This window comes from Equus przewalskii, chromosome 10 (genome assembly GCF_037783145.1).
Source record: "Equus przewalskii isolate Varuska chromosome 10, EquPr2, whole genome shotgun sequence".
NCBI classification, from domain to species: Eukaryota; Metazoa; Chordata; class Mammalia; order Perissodactyla; family Equidae; genus Equus; species Equus przewalskii.
In genome coordinates, this window is record NC_091840.1 from 42,563,545 (window position 1) to 42,586,192 (window position 22,648).

The following is a 22,648-nucleotide window of genomic DNA, read 5'->3' on the forward strand; positions in this document are numbered from 1 at the left end:
TCCTTCTCTTAAGGAACTTACTATTATTATTATGTAGATTAAAATTTACCCATGGCCCATTATTTTAATTTAGTTTTACCTTGGTAAAGTTCTTCAGGGTCATAATTACTTTTTGCTGTATGCTTTGGGTCTTGAAGCTACTTTTAACATTGGCTTAAGCAAGATGTTTGTACGGTGAAAAGTAAAATAATTGATGTCAAATTACAAATGAATTGTTTGGATTAGATATGGTTTTATATAATAGAAAGGTATAGGTTACTATGGATTATGCTTCTAATAAATTAACAAAAGCTAACTGCAAAAAAAAAGAAGTTTCAAAACGGGAAAATTCACATATAGATAAACGTTAACTGCAGCTCAAATCACCTCAATAAACCTGGATTAACAAGAGGCACTGTATCAAAGTGGTTAAAACAAGACTTTGGGTTTGAATCTCAGCTTGCTACTTACTAGCTGTGTGACCTTGAGAAGGACACTTAACTTCATCTGTAAAATGTATCTACTTCATGGGACTGCTGTGAGGATTAAATGGGTTTAATACAGTCAAGTGCTTAGGATACTGGTGCCTGACATACAGTGAACATTTAAATGTTGGCTATTACCACTTCCCTAATCTATCAGCACCCAGGTCACTTATTATTTTGCCAAGAGAACCAAAACACGACCTTACATTTTATAGTTCTTCATACTTTGAAACATGTTTACATATATTATTTCATTTGAAATTTAACACAATCTTTTAATCTAGATGGAACAAGTATCATTTCCTTCATATAGATTACGAAACTCTGCTCAGAAAGACTAAGTAACTTGTCCAGCAATACACAGCTGGGATGTAGAGCTCACACTGGATTCTCTGTCTTAATTCTCAGATTTGTGGCTCATTCCATTAGACAAGTATTTTCTAATCTGCAGGCTGTGACCAGCCTTAAAAACCATTTTTTGAATTAAAAAAATCTCAAAGTAACAGTAAGAATGCTTACTGTTTCATGACTCTCTGTCTCAATTACCCAAATCATATGCGTATGTTTAGTGGGATGCAATCTTTATTGTGAGCATAGACAACAATGTTTGAAAAACACTGCACTTTGCTGTAGCTGCCTCTCAAGTCAGTATTTATTGAGCACCTATCGTATCCATCTTCTTACACTATTACATACAACAAAATCACACAATTCTAAGCCACAGTTTTGTTTTTTAAATGTGAATGTAATTATTGACTCTCCTATGGACTGGGGGAATTACCTGCCCCAGATTAGCACTTTGCACCATAACTCTATTTAACTTTGCTAGCCTAACACTTTGGAATCAGTGCTTAGTGAAAATCCTTTCAAGGTAAACTATAAGCCAGCTACCATAACCAAGGTAAGAATGCACTGGGGAAGTGACTACATATAGGCAAAGAAAAGCTTTAAATTCAAGTAGTCAGACTTTTTTTCCCCAGAGGAAGGCTGTATCATTCACACTGAGGAAACTACATCAGAGAACACCACAAGTACGGATCCAAAGCTATCTCTCATCCTCAAACAATCCTGGCACAGAAAACTCTTCCCCTCCTATCTTCACACTCTTGCCTGAATGTGAGAAGTAAACCCTGACTAACTCTGAACCTACCCTCTCAACTCACACCTTTTCTAAGTCAGCTTCCATTTGGACACTTGCACTATGACAGCTTTTGGAAGCTGGGCATCATAGGGCTCATGAAGGTCTCTGACAGGAAGCATCTCTCGGCTCTCTAAGGTGTTTTAAACTTGGGGGTAAAGGAGCTCACACTTTTCCTGGGCCACGCATCTATTATATCCACTATAATTCATCTGGTTTATTACCTTCTAGAACTAGTTCTCTGCACACAATGCCTTGAGCAAATGTACCTCACATTTTTAGTGAAGAGTTTCAAAAAGGCTAATAAATTCAGCACAGGTAAGAAATGAAATTTTACTTATAGTTAACACACTGCCTTTCAATCTGTCTTCTAGTCTGCTGCCATCCGGGTTAGTTTAATAGGCAGATATTATGGTAATAGGACAAGGCATGATTGATCTATTAATACATTCTGTTCATTTAGGCCATTCCTACTCCTCCCCCAGCCTGAGTAGAGAACCATGAGGAATCCCGATACATAACAACTTTCGGTGAGGGCTTCTATAACCCTAATGAAAATCAAAAGATTGTACCTTGCCGTGTCATCGAGACTCACTATAACTTGAAGCTTTATGGCTTGCACTCCAAATGTCCAAGGAATTACCAAGTTTCTGAAGCTAAAGGGTCTCTGAAAGTAGGAGAGGCTGCTAAGCCTTAAAAGGACCCAGGAACTAAAAGTCTATTGAGGAAGAAGAGCACCCCCTCCTTCCATGCCCTGCAAACAACCACAACTAGCTAACGAAATTCAAAATACTAGCTCAGGGCTGGCCCCCTAGGCAAGTGGTTAAGTTCGTGTGCTCCGCTGCGGCAGCCCAGTGTTTCGCCGGTTCGAGTCCTGGGCGTGGACATGGCACCGCTCATCAAGCCATGCTGAGCCGGCGTCCCACATGCCACAACTACAAAGACCCACAACTAAGAATATACAACTATGTACCTGGGGACTTTGGGGAGAAAAAGGAAAAAATAAAATCTTAAAAAAAAAAAATACTAGCTCAATCCACAGGAAGAAGTGAGAACAGAGAGACAGTCCCTGCTAGAAGAACGCTTTTATAGCTAGAGTAAACACCCACTGAAATAAGATTCTGAACTTAGCGTTATGAAGTTTCCTCATTTCAGGAACTTCCTATAAAACAAAACCAAACCTTTAACAAAGTAGTCCTTTAAACCTCTCAAGGATTTAAAGCACCACAACTCACTCACTGACCAGCAGAAATCTTTTACTGCCTTCTGTGGCCCTGAGAAATTCCATAATCATTCAGTATTGTTATTTATCAGTATGTGACTGGTTCTAACTGGTCAAATATGCCTTATACCACATTTCAAGTCCCACTCAAACAGAGCAATTTAACTCAAGATTACTCCAGCACTGAGATAATCAGGGGAAAAAATTATATAAATACATATTTTAACCCTACAGATGTCCAAATGATTTTGCCTTCCTTTTATCTCAAAGATATCTGAAAGGAATGGCTAGCACCACTCAACACCTATGGACAGTGGCAGAAAATGCAAGTTCACAACTTTTCTATTCCTGGTACATGCCTCTTTCGCTCAGTGTACCCATTCACTGTCCTAATTTCTACTCTGTAAACTTCTCTCTCTGGGGCCTCCCTCACCAACTGAGTGTCCTTACCAACTTTCACCTAGTTCCCTCTGTTAAATCACTTCAACTGGATTAGAAACATAAAGTACCCAAACAGAGTGAGGAGGGTATCCACAAAGGAACGAGGGGTGGAGGCTGGTGTGGCGAGTGGAATCCAAGTGGTGTGAGGGGAGCATCCCCAGAGGGGCTGCAGTATTTACTCCCCATCCAAGAGTAATGAGCCCAAATAGGGTCCACTCACATCTTAGCTCCTAAATATTAAATTCTCCACTAACGGGAACAAAGCGTCCTTGGAGAAATGGCTGAGGCAGAGGAAGTACTAGATGAGTCTGGTATATTTTATTGTGCAGGAAAGGAAGGAAGTACTCAAAGAATAATGATGACATGTCAAAGGACACAGAAACTACGGCATGCTCAACTGGTAAGGGAAACCCCAGAAAGAGAAGTTCAGACAGTAAAAATTAGAGAGAAAAGAGAATGGGTACACTGAGTGAAGGAGGCATGTACCAGGAATAGAATTGTAAACTTTTGTCTTCTATCACTGTTCATAAGATGTCAGACGGGCAGTATCAGCCAATCTTTTGAAATAAAACAGCAGCAAATCATTGGGGCATCTTTAGGGTTAAATATATAGCTATATAATTTTTCCTGACTTACTAGAAAATCTGGATAATGTGAACATCAAAAAAATGATGATAATAACAAATTATATCCTACTGAATAAAACAGGAAATCATGAGTCCATACTAATGTAAATAAATAAACTAATAATTGAAAGGCTGAAGAGGAACAGGATATTTACAGTTTCAAAGTATCTCCTCCCAAAATACTTATTAATTACAAAGGGAAAAAGATTAACTTTACACTGGAAATGCCTAGCAGGCACCACCTTACTCAAGTGATCAAACATTACCAGTAATGGGACAGACAAAAATTCAGCACCTCCTGAAATTATGCAAGGAAGAACACAGCATCACTCCTCTGACATTCCTGCTGACGATGCATAACCTAAACTAAACACAAAGAACCATCAGAACATCCTAAACTGAGGGACTTTCTAGAAAATAACTGTCAGTAGTGTCAAGGTAATGAAAGTGAAAGAAGGCCTGAAGAATTGTTCCAGATTGAAGGAGACCAAGAAGACATAACAAATAAATGCAATGTGTGACAACATGTTATTCTCAGCTGGATCCTTTCTGCAATAAAGGACACTACTGGTACATACTAGCAACATCTGAGGGAGGTCTGAGAATTATATGATAGTAGTGTGTCAGTATTAACTTCCTGATTTGATGGTTGTATTGTGGTAATGTTGGAGAATGTCCTTGTTTGCAGAAGATAAACACTAAAGTATTCAGGGATGATGAAGCATCAGGTCAGCAACTTACTCTCGAACAATTCAAGGAAGAAAAATATTCTTTGTACTGTATTTGTAACTTTTCTATAAATTTGAAATTGTTTCCAAAAATTTTATTTAAAAAAAAAAAAGGTAGCAGTGTCGAAGTCTGGGGGGAGGGGCGGGTAGCGATCATAAAGAACTGGAGAGAGAGGTCTGTTGCTAACCACTCTCATTTTATCTTAATGCAGGTGACATCTCTGAATTGGTAAGTGCCGACACTGAGGTTCTTGCCATCTGGAATAGGTTTCCTGTATCTTTCTGCCTCATCAACTTCCAATTTCTTTTCAACACTTACCTGAATAACATTTTCTCTAGTGCCCCATACTTCAAATTCTCTCCCAACCTCTACTTTGTTCTGGCAATGCTTTCACTGTATGGCATTCGTGTAACCCTCCCACTCCAAAGATGGAGAATTTCACCTTTGGAAAGGTTCCAAAAGAAATGTCTATCCTGAAGGAGGCGGTATTAACGACCCTCCTTTCTTCAGGCCTGACATTCACTAACATCTCCACTAAGCTGTTCACGTTTTAATAAGAGCTTTTCAAGGTCCTTCTTTCTAAACACACATCCTGAACCTCTGCAAAGTGCCATGCAAACTCCCCTATGCTCCAAAGGAAACCCTTGTTATATCTTCTAAAGTGTAACCGAGTTTTGATCCTCTTTCCTCCCACTACACAAAAGTTTCAAATAACATGATAAGCTTTATCTCCAGATTTCCTGAAAAGTACCGACTATAACTTGCTTCTCCACTTTCACACCAACAGCAGCTGGCAGTCAGGGTCTTGGCTATTCTACAGCAGAAAAGTTTTCAGTAACAACCAGGTGAGAGCTTTGAATTAGTACAAGGATGATGTTTATCACTCACCTTTTCCTCTTCTTTCCTAGTTAGTGTGATCAGGGAAGTTTTGGAAGAGGAACAACTGTATTATGGCCCTTCTCCAAGCAGCCATGAACTTTATTCCTTTACTTTAAACAAACTCACAAAAACAGGCTCTTAAAATGCACTGCCATACTCCTTGGCAATTTATTCTCAACAAAAAAAATTTTTTTTAAAGATTTTATTTTTCCTTTTTCTCCCCAAAGCCCCCCGGTACATAGCTGTATATTTCTAGTTGTGGCTGCTTCTAGTTGTGGCATGTGGGACACTGCCTCAGCATGGCTTGATGAGTGGTGCCATGTCCGTGCCCAGGACTCAAACCAGTGAAACCCTGGGCCACTGAAGGGGGGCGCACGAACTTAACCACTAAGCCACAGGGCCGGCCCCTCAACAAAATTTTTATGCAGTCACATCCATGAAGATATCTAAAGAGAACTGATCCGCCCTTCAGAAGAGAGCCTAGCAACAAAGAACACTAAGGTGAACAATAACATCTGAAACGAAAGCAGGAGCAAGTCACCTGGAGATCTAGGAACAGCCATAGCAGGAATCAACTTCAGTCTTTTGCCTGTTAAGGGGTAAGATTTAGCATACAAGCCCATTTACTTTTCAGGGTAACCATCAAACAACAATATTGAAAAGTCTGAAGGGAAGCAGCTAAGGGATGTAGTCATCTTCTGAGAAAGACAAACTATTTACTCTTTCTGTCCCTCTTTCTCCACCTAGTAAGCATTGTTTCCAGGGATATCATGCAACTTTCTATTAAAATAACACACTAAAATTCCTACAGAGCTAAAGAAATGTGTCCTCAGTGTCCTACTGATTTGAAAAGTGCCTGAAACAAAAGTTTTCTTTTGCAATTTGAAGAGAATTTCAAAGGCAAAGAGAAGACTAAACTGCACCTTGCCAATTACTATAATCTTACAATAAGCACATATTGCTGTGAATGACATTTAGTTTCATCCCAGTCTATTCTCCTATGATAAGTAGCAATGAACTCAAGGGTATGATCTCAGAATATAAAAAGCCATTAAGGCTGCTCCTAATAGATTCTTTTAAAATATGATCCTACACAGCTCTTCAAACGAAGGACAAGATGTTTTAATTGTGAGATGGATTTTTACAATGCCTTGACCTCCTGTCTAAAAGAGGTCTGGAGAAAGAAGTAACTACAGTGGGGGGAGGGAGTGAAATGCGTCCTTCTGGTTATTAAAATCCATCAAGTTCATCCTTCAGCCCTGGGATAACCACAGCCAAAAAACTGACTTGCGAGTAATTATCACCACTATCTGCAATAAAAGTTAATTGGGCATAATTGAACTAATGCCCTAATCGGACGGATGCTGCAACTGGCAAGGAGCCCACTCCTCCTGCTCCTTCAATCTGCAAATGAAACTGCTAATGATAATTTGTGGACAAACAAGAAATTGCTCTCATGGTTTCCCCACTGCAAATCACTCAGCAATTCCAGCTAATGCCCAGCATGTTGGGCCAGGAGAAAAATCCTTAACCAGTGCTTCCTTTGATAAAGATGAATTTTAACAATAACCAAGCCCTAAGGCTGAGGGTTGCTGAGAATTGTTCACTTTCCCCTGTACACCCTCAGTAAGGCACGGCGGCCTGATCTCCACACACTAGCACTATGCATTACCTGTACCCTGTGCCACTAGCATGTAGTACTAAGAAGAGATATTATGGAAGGCCAGGAGCTACTATTACACTAATAATTTATCTTCTTGTAAGAGAATCCTGGGTAATCTCATTTTTAGACAGCCAAATGGCATTGTTGATCTGCTTCAATAGCAAAAATTAAATCACTTCTGAATGGACTTTGGAGTTGATAGATTCCTGCTGACTGACTCATTTGCCTTCACTTCTGCACAAGAACTGTGCCCTTTTCCCTGGAATTTGATATCAGACCCTGCTTTTCAACTGTGTCTACTGTCCAAGAGACTAAGCTCCTAAGAGTATTGTGGAGTGTTGGGAAACCACTCTCTTTTACAGAAGGGGAAAACAGTCGTCTTTATATCAACAGTGACCTGTAAGTGGACAGGCAGCAGGTACCCTGCTGCGGTGGCAGAAGGTAAAAGAGAAAAGCAGGTCCAAAGTGCTACCTCTGTTTGTTTGTTTGTTTTTTTAGGAAGATTGGCCCTGAGCTAACTCTTGCCAATCCTCCTCTTTTTGCTGAGGAAGACAGGCCCTGAGCTAACATTCATGCCCATCTTCCTCTACTTTATATGTGGGATGCCTACCACAGCATGTCTTGCCAAGTGGTGCCATGTCCGCACCCGGGATTGAAACTGGTGAACCCCGGGCCACCGAGAAGTGGAATGTGCGAAATTAACCACTGCACCACCGGGCCGGCCCCTGCTTATTTTTGCTAAGGTGTTTTGGGCTCTATTCTGGCAAGGAGGTGGCTAGAAATTAATGCAATCAGAACATTTCCCAAAGAAGCAGCTGGACCATCTGCCCATTTGATACACTTTTTGGTAAAAGTTATTTTAGAAGGTTGCAGTTCACTTTCTATAGTCATTAAAAGACAACACTTTCTGATGTGAAATATGGAAAAGCCTAGGAATAGCTCAGCCAGGACGTAAAAAATAAAGAGGGCTCTAGAAACTGTAATATGGCTAGTAAGGGGAAATGAGTTTAACCTGAAAAAGAGAAGGTGCCTAGGGACATCATTCATTCATTCGTTCACTGAGCACCTATGATGCACCAGGCGCTGTGGTAGTACTGATTGGGAATACAAATGTGACAGATTAAATGCCTGATGAGAAATGTGAATAAAGTTGTTTGAAAACCCAAATAATGAAACAAATACACCCAGGAAACAATGAGAAAGAAGGTGAACAACAATAGGGGTCACTGAAGGCCAAGAAAGAATTGACCAGATTGAGAAGGGTAGGCCACTCGAAGCAGAGAAAACTAGCATAACGAAAGGTATGCAATTGTAAAACTAAATGGCATGTTTGGGGAACAAGTGGTCTGGTGTGGAGAGTAGGGTGCTGGGTGTATGTGCTAAACCTGGAGATGAGCCTGATGTGCTAAATTATGAAGAGCCTTACACTTCACACCAGAGAGACAGAATAGCAGACTCAGAATAAAGCTGGGTTGGGGGGCCGGCCCAGTGGCTGAGTGGTTAAGTTTACGCGCTCCGCTTTGGTGGCCCAGGGTTTTGCTGGTTCGGATCCTGGGCGCGGACATGGCACCATTTGTCAGGCCATGCTGAGGCAATGTCCCACATGCCATAACTAGACGGACCCACAGCTAAAATATACAACTACGTACTGGGGGGATTCGGAGAGAAAAAGCAGGAAAAAAAAAAGATTGGCAACAGTTGTTAGCTCAGGTGCCAATCTAAAAGAAAAAAAAAAAGAATAAAGCTGGGTTGGGTTGGAGTTACAGCTCATGTTCTTACCATTAAATCAGCATAAAAGTAGCCCCAACATCTTCTAGAATAATTGTGATGATTAAATGAGATTTTTTTTTTTTGGAGGAAGATTAGCCCTGAGATAACATCTGCTGCCAATCCTCCTCTTTTTGCTGAGGAAGATTGGCCCTGAGCTAACATCTGTGCCCATCTTCCTCCACTTTATATGTGGGATGCCTACCACAGCATGGCTTGCCAAGCGGTGCCATGTCCACATCCAGCATCCGAACTGGTGACCCCCGGCCGCCGAAGAGGAACGTGCAAACTTAACCACTGCGCCACCAGGCTGGCCCCCTAAATGAGATTATTTTTACGAAGTGCTTAGTACAGTGCCTAGGCTCAATGATGGTAGTTGTGACTATTATTAGTTAATGTCAGACTTTATCCTACAAGCCGTGGGGAAACAGGGACAGGGTTTTAGGAGAGTAACATGATCTGAGGTCTATTTTAAATAAATCTTCCGGAAGTGTGAAAGACAAACAGGAGATGGCAGAAGTCAGTTAAGTGGCTACAGTGATTTCGAGGTGAGAGATGATCTCAACTAAGGGTGTCATAAGAGAGCTGTCACACAAAGGAGGGAGTAGCTTTCTCTCTGAGCTTCAGAGATCAAAAACAGGTTAATAAATTAAAGTCTGAAGAAAGGCAATTTTAGGTGAACACAAACAATGATCTGAGCTTGTTCGGGTGGCACAGCGCTAGAAACGCTCAAGTAAAAGCAATGACCATTCTTTAAGAATGATGCAGTCTATTTTCATAGCTAAGAATCTGGACTAGAGACCACTAAATCCAACTTCCAGATCCCATAACTCTAAACAACTTACAAAGGTGGTTTTGTAAAGTCATTAACAACTGCTTACACTTGTAGAGCTTCACAATTTTCAAAGTGCTTTCACACTGATTCTCTCACTGGATTTTCTCCAGTGCCCTATGGGGCCTTAGTTCCGTTTTCACAGATAAAGAAACCAGGAAAAGCTAGTAGGTGCCTAGACTACAACCAAGCTTTGAAGCCTCTGGCTCTGTGCTCTTACCATTCTTACTACTGCCTTCAAAATGGTACCAGAGGGGGCCAGCCCCATGGCCCACTGGTTAAGTTCCCACACTCTGCTTCGGCGGCCCAGGGTTTCGCCGGTTCGGATCCTGGGCAGACACGGTACTGCTCATCAAGCAATACTGAGGCAGCATCCCACATGCCACAACTAGAAGGACCCACAACTTAAAAAAATATACAACTATGCACTGGGGGGACTTGGGGAGAAAACGCCAAAAAAAAAAAAATTGGCAACAGTTGTTAGCTCAAGTGCCAATCTTTTAAAAAAGTAATCCCCTTCCAAGGAGACGTAAAAGCAGTTTTCTGGTGGCGCAGCGGTTAAGTGCACACATTCTGCTTCGGCGGCCCGGGGTTCACCAGTTTGGATCCCGGGTGCAGACATGGCACCGCTTGGCAAGCCATGCTGTGGTAGGCATCCCACATATAAAGTAGAGGAAGACGGGCACAGATGTTAGCTCAGGGCCAGTCTTCCTCAGCAAAAAGAGGAGGATTGGCAGCAGATGTTAGCTCAGGGCTAATCTTCCTCAAAAAAAAAAAAAGGTGCCTGAGTTGAAAATTCATTCTGAGAATCCATTCCTCTTTGGTCACCTGTTCTACTGTGTATTCTCAAAACCAGGAAATTATTCTGCATGTCTTATTTTCATTGTTCAGGAGCTTCAGCCTATTTCTCTGTCCTCTTCAAGGTGACTAAGAGCTAGTCATCTATCTTTATATAATGTTCCCTCATATTTGTATACCATAAAATGTCATTTCTCTAATCTAGGCTAATTAATCCCAATTCCTTGTTTTTTTCACATAAATATTCTTTCCCTTAAATTAGTTAAGTAACCTCATCCCTAATTTAGTACTAGCTCCAGGAGACAATAATCTCTTCCCATACACTCCAATTATAATCCCCAGATATCTATAAAAGGGTACCTCTCTAATTAATTCACACCACTATTACTGAGCATCTACTATGTAGCAAGGCATTGCTCCAAGAGCTAGGGACTCAGCAATGAACAAAACAGACAAAAACTCCTGCCTTCATGGTGCTTCCATTTTTACATAGGGTAAAATGAGAGGGTCAGACAAACTTAATGAATAGGTAAGTTACATAAATTCTTAGAAGGTGATAAACACTATGAAAAAATAGAGCAGTTTAAGGAGATGAGGAGTATTGGATGGGGTACAGCTTTTAATTATGCAAGAGGTTTTTTTAAAGCATTTAAATTACAATTAACACAGTTTTTTTGCCCCTCTCATTTCATGTTTACTCTTAAGCACATGCAAATTTAATAAAAAGCAATTTATCAACTTGTTTTGAAGAGTGAAATCTTGTTTCTCTAATGTAGAAATACTCTTCAAGCAATAATACAACAAAGTAACGGCAAGCCTGCACACATACAAAGATTGCTGTTGGATGCAACTCTACCTTTGATATTGACTAGCATTTCCCTGGTGGAGCAATGATACTTTAACTAGTTGTGGGGAGCTGAGAGCTGAGCAGATGCAGACAGATGAGAGGTGGAAGGAGTTGGTAGAAACAGAATTTTAGAGAGCTACAAAATTGATGTGCAGGCTGAAGAGGCATCAGCCTCTCATGTCCAGGTGCACTAAGGAACAATCTCCTCAACAGATAGTACGAATAATAACAACATATTTCAGTTGGGACATTTGTTCAGCTTAGAGAAGAGGCAAAAATAAAAATACAGCTTGCTGAAAAAGCAATGTGTTCCAACTTAATTTTGGTAGGGACTATGGAAATAGGCAAAGGACATTTCTTCAAAGGAAAGGTTCCTTTTGTCTCTCTGGGGAAATGTTCTAACACAGTATCACAATCCAATGGCACCATACGTCACAGGGACTCAATGAAGCCTAAGTACTAAAATCCTTTGTAAAGCACTTCAGTGAATGCACAGTAACACCTGGCAGGACAGGTTAAAAACCAAGATATGGACTCTTCATTAATCCACTGGTCCCACTTCCTGTAGAATGAAAGAGGTCTGGGAGAATAAGATAAGCAGAAGTCAAACCAGTACCTTCACAGCTACAAAATTAATGTCTTCACAATAGGAAAACCACTTCCAGCTGAGGAGCTGGGTAATACAGAAGGCCCATTCAGGAACCCAGGAAATGTGAATTTTCCACTGATGTACTGTGACCTAGGATGAGCTGCCTTTAACTTCCCATAGTCCTGATACCCCTTTCCTTTTAAAGTAGATTAAGTCCTATCCTTTACATAGTAAGTGATAAATGAAATGTCAATGGTAGAAGCACTTTAGCTTTTGGAAGGAAAGAAGAAATTTAAGTTATGACTAATAATGCTTATGCTTCTCCTCTGAAGCAACAGGATGTTGTCCAAATCATTTCAATTCTGCAAGTGGCATAAGATCTGATTTTCACTCAATCAGCAACTGATCCTTAAAACCACTTTGTTGAGTGCAAAGATTTAGTCATTGGTCTTTTAAATCTGCTTTTTTAAATTTGCTGTAATATTCAGTTGATCTTCCACTAAAAAAAGGGAGAAACCGGTAACACTTTCCCACCAAACAGCACTTAAAGAAATCCTCAGCTTTGAATTTATAACTTACAGCACTTCTTTAATCACAACCTGACTTTTAAATGGATTTCATTTCAGCCAAGGGCTCTCATCATTAGAGCACATACAGCCCAGTGTTGGAAGAGGGGTTTGCTTTGGTAACAGTTCTTTGGCTTGGCTATCTACAGCTAGGCCACACACGGTGAATGTTTTACATATAGTGAGGGGCCAGAAGACACCAACAAAGAAGATATGCTACTATGAAGAGCCAGTTTATCTGTGATTTACTTGGAAGATCTCAATTCCATAGGACCTCAGTGTAATTAGGTAACAAGGGTTAAGTCTTAAATTATTAAATAAACTGTCGCGAGGATACTAAACTGAGCCGAACTTTTCTAGGTTCAGTACTGAATTACATAATACTTTTGATGATTAAGAAACTAAATGTAGGGCCGGCCCGGTGGCTCAGTGGTTAAGTTCGCACACTCTGCTTTGGCGGCCCGGGGTTTCGCTGGTTCGGATCCTGGGCAAGGACATGGCACCGCTCATCAAGCCATGTTGAGGCGGCATTCCACATGGCACAACTAGAAGGATCCACAACTAAAAATACACAACTATGTACTAGGGGGCTTTGGAAGAAAGAGGAAAAATAAAAAATCTTAAAAAAAAAAAAAAAGAAAAGAAACTAAGTGTAATCCAAGCTCGTAGGTATCTTGCCTACCGGTCTCTTGAATGACCAGAGGAAAAAAACAAAATCTCTCATCAGTTTGTTCAGCTAGGAAATCCCAGTTAAAAGATAGACAAAATTAAAGCTATTACTTAAAGACGTGGCCATGGAAATATCTTTGGATTTTACCTGTCTATACTTTGCCTGTTTGCCTTTCTGCATGAATAATCAGGAGCTGACTGTATTCTCTGATCAAGAACGAAGCCTTAACTAGAGTTCCGTCCATATGTTGATAAAGATGCCCTCCGCCCTTTCAGCTAGGCTGAAATGTAACAAACTCAGTCCATGACTGAATTTGATCTAATCAGCCAAGGCTCCCTACCTGGGATCCATCAGCACCAAATATAATAAAACTTCAATTTGGCCATTCCTTTACACCTTTTATTCCTCCAACACCTCATCTTTAATCTTCCTCCTTCTCTTGATTGAAAACGACATCTTGGTCTTTGGATTTCCTTCATGACTAAAGAAATAAAAACAGCGTCAGGGTAGAGACAGGAAAACTTCAAATAATTTCATATAGAGAGATCCTGAAAGGAGTTCTTGGAGAACAGAGTTAAATACATTAGAAATTCAGAGATGTGAAGAATTCAGAGACCTTGGCTCTGGGTTTAGCTAAATCACTGTCTAAGTTATTGAGACACTCTGAGGGTATTCGTTTTCCCAACCTCTGAGAAATGCTGAGACCACTAAGAGACTGTTTGTTTAATTCACTGGATAAAAACTAATCCAAAAGTAAAAATATTTAAGTTAATACGGGAAATCGTTCTTGGGCTGAAGAAACTCTTGTCTTAACCTTTTGTGAGTTGTGATATAATTACACCCTACAATCCCACATTTAATTTCAAAGTATAATATATACTCAAAGTACCAAAGAATTCCTTTACACCAGGCTCAGGCTTTCTATTTTTCTATTCTATTACCACATATATTTACAGATAATGAAATCTCTCATTATACAAAATTCTAAGATGTGGCCAAACAAAAGGACTGTCCAGTATCACAGACTGCTAACATACATAACAAAGTGGAGGCGGGGGCCTGGACTCTAAAAAATAAATGAGTAATTTGAGTGTTTGGTTTAAAAAACAAACAAACAAACAAAAAGATGGGTTAAAAGTTTATATCTAAAAGGCAACTCTTTTGAATGGCTCTAACAATCCCATAATAAGTGCTGTATCAAACACAGTTGGGGTAATTAATTCAGTGGACTCTTCCCCTTTCACTGCCAGACTGAACAGCTCTGAGGATAATCTCTTTCACTCTCCCAGGGCTCAGTTGGAAGATTCATTATTTATGCCCTCAATTGTTTACTCTGTCCTATTTTTCCATTCATCCAGGCCCAAGGGCAGTGTTATCGCTGGCCTGTTTCCAAAATGAATGTGTTAGTTCACTGCCTTACTAGTTACAAAACCAAAGATAATCAAACATGGTGGTATCTTAATATGGGAGAGCAGCCCCACCCACCACTTGATCCAGGAGGAAGTTAATGACAACGCTGATCCGGGTTACCAACAGCTAAGTTATCTTAGATGGATGAAGTGAGAGCCCTACATCATTTTAGTCTTTTTTTTTTTCCTGAGCCACTGAGCAACATATATACACTTCCAACAAGGATTCTTAAAGGGCAGTACCATTAGAAAGGCAGTTCTGGCCTTCAAGAGCAGACCTGTAAACTATTGAGGATTAAACTGATTGAGATGCACTTTGCCTAGCAACCATTCATTAGGAAGAGTTCAGTAACTCACCACCAATCAATTCCACCTCCTTATCTGAGCTGTAAACAGATAAGACTCCACCAAGTCCTCTACCCTCTGGATTCAGACTTACAGCAAACAACTTCGTCACAAAATTCAGCTCTCAAGTTAACCCCTGGGGGAGAGGGTTGTGCTTAAACAAACGCAAAATATTGTCTCAGACACCTGACAAAGCTGAATAGCTAAAAACCACTACCAGCCACATCTCCATATGAATACATTCACTGTTTCTAAATAAGTCTCTCACATAGCAGCATTCCGAGGTCTTTTTGCCTCTAGTATTTCTCACCTTGAGCAAGCTTTTCCAATTCCAAACCTTACAGCACTAAAGCTGATTATTATGAGACTCGAACAATGCCAAGGGTCCAATCTTTCCCTTCACCTTCTCAAGGGGATCATTTTATACTTTAGTTGTGAAGGGAGGATTGGGCTTCAGTCTCCCTTTAGAGAGAACAGAGTGCCCTTTTGCTTAACACATTCTAAACTGTGACTCACAAAAATAAGCAGGATGGATAAAAACAGATTGCTAGAGAAAATTAAATCAGTTACTTTAACCTCAGCAGCACCATGTCCCCTCAAGCTAAGAGATTGTGGTGAAGCCATGGCTTCATATAATTGTTTCCTTGCAGAGGACCAAATTTGAAGATTTCCACCCCCTTTAAATGACTATGCGGAGATCACTGTAGATACACTTATGATTAGTTCTATACATAGCCTTTTGTCTCCTGGGGACAATTCTTTGGGGAAATCACTGCACCTTGCAAAACACTGATTACATAAATCAGTCAAGAAAATAGAAATATTAAAAAATGAAGCAAGAAAAGTGTAATATAACTTTATAAAGCTGTGTTAACTACTCACCCATGGGTAAACAGCAACCAAAAAACCCACCCAGGATATCAAATAGCAGGGCAACCTGTTTCTCGGGAGAAGCAAACTGAAGTGGTCTGTGCTTTACTATGGCCTCCAAGTGCTTTCTGTCACTTCCTCAGCTTGCTATAGCTCAGACATCAAAGTGCACTTGTTTCATACACTAGCTAGCTGTCAAAGCTTCAATCAGTGATTTTTAACAGTTTATTCTCAGTAACAAGTTAGGTAAGATGACATCTGGGGGATCCTCTTTGCCTTTAATTCAAACATGATTCATGGAGTCTTAAAGGATAAATGGGTAATAAACTAAAAACCCAAAATTCAACAGAGGTTCACCGTGAATCTACTTTTTTGCAAAGTGCTATACTAAGGCTACTTGAGATTAAAGAAAAGTATACTAAATTCCCTCATCCCTAGTAAGTTTCCACAACTGAGATGCTTTCCTATCCCATCATCCCTATTCTTTATAATACTTGCTTTCACCCCAAACTCCTCCTTATTGGTTAGAGATCCAATAAATCAATGCAAAGAAAAAAAACTAACCCAGCTAAAACTGTAAGACAGCTCCAGAATATCAATTCTGTTCTCAAAACTGAACTCCAATTAGAACAATTTCTGGTAAGTGAATCTGGACTAACAAGAATGAACTCTCAATCATTTCAATTAATATTTACCAAAGTACTGCTAAAAAATTGACATTCATCTCTTTAGGCATTCTAGCTCTTTAATACTCAACATTAAGATAAATCTGATCCAAACACTTTGGTTGAAAATGCCCAGTTAAATCAAGTTTACCATGAACTCAACACAGACAGACACCCACACACCCTTTGTTTCCAACATCATAAATTTTGGCTCTTCTATTTTCAACTGATAACTTTCCTCTCAATTAAAAACCTATAAAGACGTTCCCAGTTTTGGCTGAAGATGAGCTCTGTGTCCTTCAGAAAGGATCCACAAGTTGTAGAAGCAAAGGAACTCAAAAGAGATAAATATAATTTAAATTGCAATGTTACAACCACCCAAATTCATAAAGTTTGGGAGGGGGCTCTAAAAAATAAACGAATTAAAATTCATCTGAATTTTTTAAAAGTTTGGCTCTGGTTTCTGAAGACAAAAACTAATCCCTCTGAGAACCTATGGATATAAGAAATATATCAATGGAGAAACAGATAAGATCTTTAAGTTTCAGTTAATGGCAAGGTTAAGTTTTCTCGCTCTAGCTAGGTTTCTCCAACAGGGCTGAGTACTACACAAAGCCGGTGACAATGTACTCGTGAAGAGACTTGAGCAGAGTTAATCGCTAACAACTATCAGGATTTCCTTTAACCACCATTTAACGGGGGCTGCACCCTCTTTCTACTAGTACCTCGTTCCTTTTCAGATTGTTTTTGCTGATTAAGGTAGTCCAAAGTAGGAAAACGGTGAAGAAGCCTTAGTGGGCACGGACGCAGTACAGTTTCAAAAACCCACTCCTAGTCTGCCTTTTTTTTCTTTTGCTTTTTCGTTTCTTTCCCTTTTTTTTTTTTTTTTTTTTTGCAGGTTACTGCATCAGATGTCACACAAGAAAGGGCTCCTCTTTTCTTCTCTGTTCATTTTACTACGCGACCGACATCAACACATCAGTAAAAAAAGATAAGAGTCCTGAATCTCCTTACCCTACTGCAGGGGCGAGATGAAGGCAGGGAAAGAAAAATAAGAGGTAGAACTTAAAAATCAAAATAGACTGATGGGATGTGGAGCTCTTACTTCCCATTCCATTTCCCCTTTCCTCACAAGGTTAAGTCAGCTGAAGTCGGGGTTGCGTTAGAAAAAGCACACACACACCTCGAGCCCTGGAAAGGAGGGGAGGTTCGGTCCGCAGCGCTCGGTGGGGCTCCGGGCTCCGCCCCGCCCGCCTGGGGCAGCTCAGCCCTCTTCGCCCCGGCCCCGGGAGGATGGATGAGAAGGGGCTTCTAGCGGTCTCGGCAGGGGGAGGGGGAGGCGGCTGCTCCGGGTGCCAGGCTCTTCGAGCGCAGCACTCCGCGGTGCGCCGACACCCCCTCCCCCAGCCGGCTGCCTCTCGCTCGGCTTCGCCGCCGGAAGTCAGCCCCGCCCCCTCAACTCCATCCCGGCCCTCCGCGAGCCCCCTCCCGTCCGCACAGCCAATGGTGAGCCAGAAAGCCAGCAGAGCGACTCGCCACGCAGCCAACTAGGGAGGCCCACTGGGAGGTCAGCCGCCAGGGATAGGCCAGATACCCGCGGTCCCGGCGCCAGCGCGGCTCCTCTTTGTTAGAGCTGCCCTCATCTCTCCTGGGTCTCACCCCAAAGCCGGGAGCCAAGCATCCCGCAGCTGGGCCAGGTGATGCCGCGCCACTTCTCCCGCTCCCCTGCCCATTCTCTGCCTGGATACTAAGAGCGACCGACCCCCATCGAGGCGGTACCTCCCAGAGTGCCTCAGACTTACACAGCAATAGCCACCGGGAGACACCCAACAGTAAAAAGATGCTCCCCCGGCCTCTCTGCCTCACCCTTCTTGTGTCAGACTAATCTACTGCACTCCCTCATAACCATGCATAGATTTAGGTTTGCATATTAGGTCAGCTGCACACATTAAGCCACCCTGTCTGAAATTCCTGCTTCCCGTGACGCACAAATTACGGGATGGGGGTGGGGCCGCTTACTGGGAAGGTATGTGTCTGGAAGTTGATGGGGTAGAAGAGGGAAGATATCAAATGATCTGCAAAAAAAAGCCCAAGAAACAGAGTTGGCTCCAATTCAGCTCAGATACAAGACATCTACATGCAATTAAACCCAGATAACCACTCCCTTAGCAGGTTTCAGTACAATCAGGAAGCAAATTCTAAGTTTTGTTCAAGTCATATACCTAATATTAGGAAAAACTCAGCAACTGCCAGGGCTCCGCATAATTGGCAGGTTGCATCAACACTTCAATCACTAATGCCAACATTAAGGGCATAAAACTGCTGGGATGGAATACGCTAAAGATTGTAAGATATTTTCTTAGGCGTAGTAGTGGAGCAGTACATGGGGCTCATTTAAGAAAAATAAAATGGGGATCGGGGACGGCAAGCTATTACCTTTATTGTCATTTTTGCCCACAGAGTTCTTGCCACTAATGTTAAGTATCTACATCACACTCTACTATTTCCACTTAGTTCCCCCAAGTACTACTACAGTGTTTAATAAACAACAAAATACTTTAGGGGCCGGCCCGTGGCCGAATGGTTAAGTTCGCGCGCACTGCTTCAGCCGCCCAGGGTTTTGCCGGTTGGAATCCTGGGCACGGACACGGCACCGCTTGTCAAGCCATGCTGAGGCGGCGTCCCACATGTCACAACTAGAAGGAACCATAACTAAAAATACACAACTAGGTACCGGGAGGCTTTGGGAGAAAAAGGAAAAAGAAATAAAATCTTTAAAAAAACCCAAAAACTTTAAATTTAAGTAGCTTTTTTGAGATATTGTGATTTACAAGAAATATATATATTTGGGGCTGGCCTGGTGGCGCAGCAGTTAAAGTACACGCGTTCCACTTGGGCCACCCGGGGTTATCTGGTTTGGATCCTGGGTGCAGACGTGGCACCGCTTGGCAAGCCATGCTGTAGCAGGCATCCCACATATAAAGTAGAGGAAGATGGGCATGGATGTTAGCTCAGGACCAGTCTTCCTCAGCAAAAACAGGAGGATTGGCAGCAGTTAGCTCAGGGCTAATCTTCCTCAAAAAAAAAAAAAAAAGAAATATATATATTTGGTTATTCAGATGACCAAAATATATTCCTCAGATATATTTGGTCTTAATCCATAGTTTCTGGCTCATAGCTCCCAAAATCCTTGGAATTTGCTGAAGTGATAAGAGCAATGCTAGCATTTTTTGTTTATTATTTGGTCTCATCCTCAGTTCCTGAAAACACCTGAAGGCCAGAAAAGTGAAATGGGTGTCTGGTTTATGTTAATGAAGGTGGCTTTTGGACCCCCACCCAAGAGTGGGGGCTGGTTGCCAGAAGAACCAGCCATGTGATCCGAGTGTTGGAACTTTCAGTCTCACCCCTGATTTCAGGGGAGGGGAGAGGAGCTTGAGGTTGAATCAACTGCAAACAGCCCAAGACGTAGGTAATCGTGACTACGTAATGAAGCCTCCATAAAAACCCAAAAAGTCAGCTCTCTGGCTCTGTTTTCCGGAGAGCTTCCACACTAGGGGACCATAACACATATCCAAGTGCCACCGGGCCCCAAACTCCACGAGGGCAGAAGCTCCTTTGTTTGAGACCTTGCCCTACATATCTCTTCATCCAGCTATTGAGTCATATCCTTTGTAGTAAGTCAGTAATCTAGGGAGTAAACAGGTTTTTTTTTTTAAGATTTTTTATTTTTCCTTTTTCTCCCAAAGCCCCCCAGTACATAGTTGTGTATTTTTAGTTGTGGGTCCTTCTAGTTGTGGCATGTAGGATGCCACGTCAGCATGGCCTGATGAGCGGTGCCATGTCCTCGCCCAAGATCTGAACCAGCGAAACCTTGGGCCACCGAAGCGGAGTGCGAACTTAACCACTCGGCCAGGGGCCAGCCCCAGGTTTTCTTGCTCTGTGAGTCGTTCTAGCAAACTAATCAAACCTGAGGAGGGGGTTCTTGGGAACCTCTGATTTAGTTAGTTGGTCAGAAGCACAGGTAACAACTTGGGCTTGTGACTGGCGCCTGAAGTGGAGTCTGAAGGTTTGGTGGGACTAAATCCTTTACTGTGGAATCTGATTCTATCTCCAGGTTGATACTGCCAGAACTGTGTTGAATTCTCAGACACCCTGGTGGTGTCCAAGAACTGCTTGTTGGTGTGAAGTACACACACACACACATACACACACACACACACACACGAATTGGATGCAGGAAGCCTTTGCACTTTTCTTTTGTGGAGCTCAAAGCACTTCATATATACAACCTCAGTCTTCTTGGAAGATGGAAAAGGAGCTATACGACATACCCATTTTAAAGCCAGCTCATTTTTCTAACCCACATTAAAAGACTCTGGCTTTAACAGATTTATAGAAGAACTTAATTGGTGTCTCATGGGTTAGTTTTTATTAGGTTCCATATGAAAAGAACCAAATGTGAACATTTTTTATTTTAAATTCTGTCCACAAAAGCACCAGATTACCTAGCAGGTGAGTCCAGTCTCTCCCCATCTTTTGACCTAAAACAAAAATTCTCAAGAGCACAAAAGTAATAACTCTTCTCCACATCATTTAGCAACTCTGGCATTTTCCATATTAAAATAACTACATACTTCAGGAAGTCACCATTTAAAATAGCTGACCTAAAAGGTACTCTGGTTTTTTTTTTTTGAGGAAGATTAGCCCTCAGCCAACATCTGCTGCCACTCCTCCTCTTTTTGCTGAGGAAGACTGGCCCTGAGCTAACATCCATGCCCATCTTCCTCTACTTTATTATGTGGGACAACTGCCACAGCATGGCTTGACAAGCGGTGCACCGGTCCGCAGGTCCACATCCAGGATCCAAAACAGCAAACCCTGGGCTGCCGAAGCAGAATGTGTGAACTTAACCACTGGGCCACCAGGCTCGCCCCTAGAAGATACTCTTGATGTCTGAGGAAAACTTCCATGTCAGTACATTCCTTCAGATTCTAGCCTTCTTGATAAAGGCAATATTTCTGTCTTTAAGGATTAAATAGAAACTAAAACTTAAATCCTTCCAACATCACTCGTGCACCAATTAATCTGCCAAGAAAAACAAACATACCAGTCTCGCCATTATTAGTACGAATGTTCTTGACAATTGGTTAATTCAGACAAAACTAATACCCTCTTCTAAAATATAAACAAGGAACTCTCAGAGAGTTTCAAATACTTTAACTAAAATTAAAACGTCAAATTCATCTTGCCAAAAGTATCTATATAGTCCAAGAATCCACAGAATAATTACAACTGTTTTAATAAAGATCACAGGGGAAGCCCAAAACATTTCCTCCTAAAGAGGAATTCAAGTCCAATTTCTTTTCATGTCCCTCCAGTGTACTCTTTCTATCTTATTACCACTACCCTAACAGAGACCCTTACTATGTCTGCAGGGATAACTATACCTTCTTCCTAGTCTCCCTCATTCCACATACCACTGCTTTCATCCATCTGCTCTTCTTAAGAACTACAGAAACAGTTCAATTTACTGCACATTTACTAGATGCAAGGCCGTGTGTCAAGAACTGTATATAAAATAATTATTACATATATTATATCATCATCATAAACCTATGAAATAGGTGTTTCCCCCATTTTCACAGATGTAGAAACTGAGATCCAGAGAGGCTGAACCATCTGCTCTAGGTCACGTAGCCGGTAAATGGAAAAGTCAATATCAGAACTTAAGTCTCCCTGGCTCCAAATCTAATACTCCTATCCACTAAGCTATATCATGGCTCTCTGGCGTCTATGTCAGCCAGCCAAGTTTCCACTCTATGGCTGTTATATGTTCCATAATCTGGCTCTATCCTATCTTATCAAACTTACTCCCTACCTTTCCTCAGGATGTTTTCCCCACACCAGACAGACTGATCTGCTTGCTCACTGTCTGTGTATCATGTTCATCCATTTCTACTTTCTTGCCACGACTCGTGCTGTTACAATCATTCCATTTAAACTCTACCCATTCTTCAAGGCCCAGCTCAAATTCCACCTCCCTTGTGGAGCCTTCTTTGATGCTGTCAGCAATGATCCCTTTTCTGAATTACTACACAATTTAGTACTTAATTGCTCTGTTGTCTAAT

The 22,648-nt window shown here is 41.4% G+C and overlaps 1 protein-coding gene across 8 annotated transcripts in view; it reads right to left on the reverse strand.

Annotated features, from left to right (window-relative positions):
- The window catches only part of FAM222B (family with sequence similarity 222 member B), a 68,083-nt gene that overhangs the window by 23,728 nt on the left and 21,707 nt on the right, over positions 1-22,648 (reverse strand). For 2 of the 8 annotated variants that reach the window (XM_070562705.1, XM_070562708.1), the window contains exon 2: positions 13,572-13,712. The exons of 4 other annotated variants lie outside the window; for them this stretch is intronic. The gene's annotated coding sequence lies outside the window, so the exon portion shown is untranslated. Of the gene's footprint in view, positions 1-13,571; positions 13,713-17,703; positions 18,004-22,648 lie in introns of those variants that run through there. 2 more of the 8 variants (XM_070562706.1, XM_008527789.2) reach the window with 2 other exon arrangements.